The sequence below is a fragment of the Durio zibethinus genome, unplaced genomic scaffold, assembly GCF_047325235.1.
Source record: "Durio zibethinus cultivar Kanyao isolate XHJ-2024 unplaced genomic scaffold, ASM4732523v1 HiC_scaffold_303, whole genome shotgun sequence".
NCBI classification, from domain to species: Eukaryota; Viridiplantae; Streptophyta; class Magnoliopsida; order Malvales; family Malvaceae; genus Durio; species Durio zibethinus.
The window spans coordinates 52,501-57,500 of record NW_028322926.1 but is presented as its reverse complement, the minus strand read 5'-3'; positions in this window follow the sequence as shown (position 1 = coordinate 57,500).

The window sequence follows — 5,000 nt, the reverse complement described above, 5'->3', positions numbered from 1 at the left end:
CCGCCCGCACCAGCTCGAGGCATGTGCCCACACCAAGGCCCGGCATGTATCGATGGTGTTCGACGTAGGGGCCATCTTCTGCTGATGGTGGTCGAGGCAAGAGCCCGCACCAAGGGCCAGCGTGTGCCCATGGTGCTCGAGGCAACCGTCCGCACCAGGGCCCAGCGTGTGCCGATGGTGGTCGAGGCAACCGCCCGCACCAGGGCCCGGCGTGTGCCGATGGTGCTCGAGGCAACCGCCCGCACCAAGGGCCGGCTTGTGCCGATGGTGTTCGAGGCAACCGCCCGCACCAGGGCCCCGCGTGTGCCGATGGTGGTCGAGGCAACCGCCAGCACCAGGGCCCAGCGTGTGCCGATGGTGGTCGAGGCAACCGCCCGCACCAAGGCCGAGCGTGTGCCGATGGTGGTCGAGGCAAGCGCCCGCACCAGGGCCCAGCGTGTGCCGATGGTGGTCGAGGCAAGCGCCCTCACCAAGGCCGAGCGTGTGCCGATGGTGGTCGAGGCAACCGCCCGCACCAGGGCCCAGCGTGTGCCGATGGTGGTCGAGGCAAGCGCCCTCACCAAGGCCGAGCGTGTGCCGATGGTGGTCGAGGCAACCGCCCGCACCAGGGCCCAGCGTGTGCCGATGGTGGTCGAGGCAAGCGCCCTCACCAAGGCCGAGCGTGTGCCGATGGTGGTCGAGGCAACCGGCCGCACCAAGGGCCGGCGTGTGCCGATGGTGTTCGAGGCAACCGCCCGCACCAGGGCCCAGCGTGTGCCGATGGTGGTCGAGCCAGGAGCCCGCACCAAGGGCCGGCTTGTGCCGATGGTGTTCGGGGCAACCGCCCGCACCAGGGCCCTGCGTGTGCCGATGGTGCTGGGGGCAACCGCCCGCACCAGGGCCCAGCGTGTGCCGATGGTGCTGGGGGCAAGCGCCCGCACCAGGGCCCAGCGTGTGCCGATGGTGCTGGGGGTAACCGCCCGGACTAGGGCCCAACGTGTGCCGATGGTGGTCGAGGGAACCGCCCGCACCAGGGCCCAGCGTGTGCCGATGGTGCTGGGGGCAAGCGCCCGCCCCAGGGCCCAGCGTGTGCCGATGGTTATCGGGGCAACCGGCCGCACCAGGGCCCAGGGTCTGCCGATGGTGCTCGAGGCAACCGCCCGCACCAAGGCTCAGCATGTGCCGATTGTGATCGAGGCAACAACCCACACCAGGGCCCAGCTTGTGCCGATGGCGGTCGAGGCAAGTGCCCGTACCGAAGGGCAGCCTATGCCGATGATGGTCGATGCATGTGCCATCACCATGCGTCATCATGTGCCATTGATGGTCGAGGCCTTGGCCGAAGTTCGATTTTGAGCCACGGTGCCCATGCTTGGCTCCAGCATGTGCTGGTGCCGCATTTTTTTCACTCGGGACAGCATCGTCGGAGCATCGCCGGAGCATCGCCGGAGTACCGCCGGAGAACCTGACCGGCGGCATTGGGGTTCCGGCGATTGGGAGGGGGGCCGGGGGGGTGTGCGCACATGATGTGCGATGGGTGCTGGTACTTGGCCTTGTGTTGGCCCCCTATCCCTCATCAAACCTCTGAGAATTCACACCCCCTTAAAGAGCATTTGAGATTTTACAGGTTTGCTACCAGTAGCCGTTAAAGTGTCTGAAATGGGGACACTTTTTTCAAACGGTCACAAAATCTTCTCTACTTCGAGTTTTTAGCTGAATTTTTTTGTGCATGCCAACAAAAATAGAAGGATCATGCCTACAAAATTTGGAGCCAAAAATCCTTATAAAAAAATTTTAAAAAATCCCGAACCGCAAAAAGTTTCGAAAATCATGAAAAATAGAAAACGAGTCATCTTCCAACGAAACTTCACGTGAAGGCTTAGGGGACCATTGTATGAATTTACAAGCCATAAAAATGGCATTGGCACGGCAGAAATTTGAAGATGTGCCTAAACCCACCAGGGCCCAGCGTGTGCCGATGGTGCTCGAGGCAACCGCCCGCACCAGGGCCCAGCGTGTGCCGATGGTGCTCGAGGCAAGCGCCCGCACCAGGGCCAGCGTGTGCCGACGGTGGTCGAGGCAACCGCCCGCACCAGGGCCGATAGTGTGCCGATGGTGCTCGAGGCAACCTGTCGCACCAGGGCCCAGCGTGTGCCGATGGTGATCGAGGCAACCTGCCGCACCAGGGCCCAGCGTGTGCCGATGCTGGTCGAGGCAAGCGCCCGCACCAGCGCCCAGCGTGTGCCGATGGTGCTCGAGGCAACCGACCGCACCAGGGCCCAGCGTGTGCCGATGGTGCTCGAGGCAACCTGCCGCACCAGGGCCCAGCGTGTGCCGATGGCGCTCGAGGCAAGCTCCCGCACCAGGGCCCAGCGTGTGCCGATGGTGCTCGAGGCAACCTGCCGCACCAGGGCCCAGCGTGTGCCGATGGTGGTCGAGGCAACCTGCCGCACCAGGGCCCAGCGTGTGCGGATGGTGCTCGAGGCAAGCGCCCGCACCAGGGCCCAGCGTGTGCCGATGGTGGTCGAGGCAACCGCCCGCACCAGGGCCCAGCGTGTGCCGATGGTGGTCGAGGCAACCGCCCGCACCAGGGCCCAGCGTGTGCCGATGGTGGTCGAGGCAACCTGCCGCACCAGGGCCCAGCGTGTGCCGATGGTGGTCGAGGCAACCTGCCGCACCAGGGCCCAGCGTGTGCCGATGGCGCTCGAGGCAACCGACCGCACCAGGGCCGAGCTTGTGCCGAAGGTGGTCGAGGCAAGCGCCCGCACCAGGGCCCAGCGTGTGCCGATGGTGGTCGAGGCTGCCGATGATGGTCGAGGCAACCTGCCGCACCAGGGCCCAGCGTGTGCCGATGGTGCTCGAGGCAACCGACCGCACCAGGGCCGAGCGTGTGCCGATGGTGCTCGAGGCAAGCGCCCGCACCAGGGCCCAGCGTGTGCCGATGGTGGTCGAGGCAACCTGCCGCACCAGGGCCCAGCGTCTGCCGATGGTGGTCGAGGCAAGCGCCCGCACCAGGGCCCAGCGTGTGCCGATGGTGGTCGAGGCAAGCGCCCGCACCAGGGCCCAGCGTGTGCCGATGGTGGTCTAGGCAACCTGCCGCACCAGGGCCCAGCGTGTGCCGATGGTGGTCGAGGCAAGCGCCCGCACCAGGGCCCAGCGTGTGCCGATGGTGGTCGAGGCAACCGCCCGCACCAGGGCCCAGCGTGTGCCGATGGTGGTCGAGGCAACCTGCCGCACCAGGGCGGAGCGTGTGCCGATGGTGGTCGAGGCAACCGCCCGCACCAGGGCCCAGCGTGTGCCGATGGTGGTCGAGGCTGCCGATGGTGGTCGAGGCAACCTGCCGCACCAGGGCCCAGCGTGTGCCGATGGTGGTCGAGGCAACCGACCGCACCAGGGCCGAGCGTGTGCCGATGGTGGTCGAGGCAAGCGCCCGCACCAGGGCCCAGCGTGTGCCGATGGTGGTCGAGGCAACCGCCCGCACCAGGGCCCAGCGTGTGCCGATGGTGGTCGAGGCAACCTGCCGCACCAGGGCGGAGCGTGTGCCGATGGTGGTCGAGGCAACCTGCCGCACCAGGGCCCAGCGTGTGCCGATGGTGGTCGAGGCAACCGACCGCACCAGGGCCGAGCGTGTGCCGATGGTGCTCGAGGCAAGCTGCCGCACCTGGGCCCAGCGTGTGCCGATGGTGGTCGAGGCAACCGCCCGCACCAGGGCCCAGCGTGTGCCGATGGTGATCGAGGCAACCGACCGCACCAGGGCCCAGCGTGTGCCGATGGTGCTCGAGGCAACCTGCCGCACCAGGGCCCAGCGTGTGCCGATGGTGGTCGAGGCAACCTGCCGCACCAGGGCCCAGCGTGTGCCGATGGTGGTCGAGGCAAGCGCCCGCACCAGGGCCCAGCGTGTGCCGATGGTGCTCGAGGCAACCGACCGCACCAGGGCCCAGCGTGTGCCGATGGTGCTCGAGGCAACCTGCCGCACCAGGGCCCAGCGTGTGCCGATGGTGGTCGAGGCAAGCGCCCGCACCAGGGCCCAGCGTGTGCCGATGGTGGTCGAGGCAAGCGCCCGCACCAGGGCCCAGCGTGTGCCGATGGTGGTCGAGGCAAGCGCCCGCACCAGTGCCCAGCGTGTGCCGATGGTGGTCGAGGCAACCGGCCGCTCCAGGGCCCAGCGTGTGCCGATGGTTATCGGGGCAACCGGCCGCACCAGGGCCCAGGGTCTGCCGATGGTGCTCGAGGCAACCGCCCGCACCAAGGCTCAGCATGTGCCGCTGGTGATCGAGGCAACAACCCACACCAGGGCCCAGCTTGTGCCGATGGCGGTCGAGGCAAGTGCCCGTACCGAAGGGCAGCCTATGCCGATGATGGTCGATGCATGTGCCATCACCATGCGTCATCATGTGCCATTGATGGTCGAGGCCTTGGCCGAAGTTCGATTTTGAGCCACGGTGCCCATGCTTGGCTCCAGCATGTGCTGGTGCCGCTTTTTTTTCACTCGGGACAGCATCGCCGGAGCATCGCCGGAGTACCGCCGGAGAACCTGACCGGCGGCATTGGGGTTCCGGCGATTGGGAGGGGGGCCGGGGGGGGTGTGCGCACATGACGTGCGATGGGTGCTGGTACTTGGCCCTTGTGTTGGCCCCCTATCCCTCATCAAACCTCTGAGAACTCACACCCCCTTAAAGAGCGTTTGAGATTTTACAGGTTTGCTGCCAGTAGCCGTTAAAGTGTCTGAAACGGGGACACTTTTTTCAAACGGTCACGAAATCTTCTCCGGTTCGAGTTTTTAGCTGAATTTTTTTGTGCATGCCAACAAAAATAGAAGGATCACGTCCACAAAATTTGGGGCCAAAACTCCTTCTAAAAAAATTCTAAAAAATCACGAACCGCAAAAAGTTTCGAAAATCGTGAAAAATAGAAAACGAGTCATCTTGCAACGAAACTTCACGTGAAGGCTTAGGGGACCATTGTATGAATTTACAAGCCATAAAAATGGCATTGGCACGGCAGAAATTTGAAGATGTGCC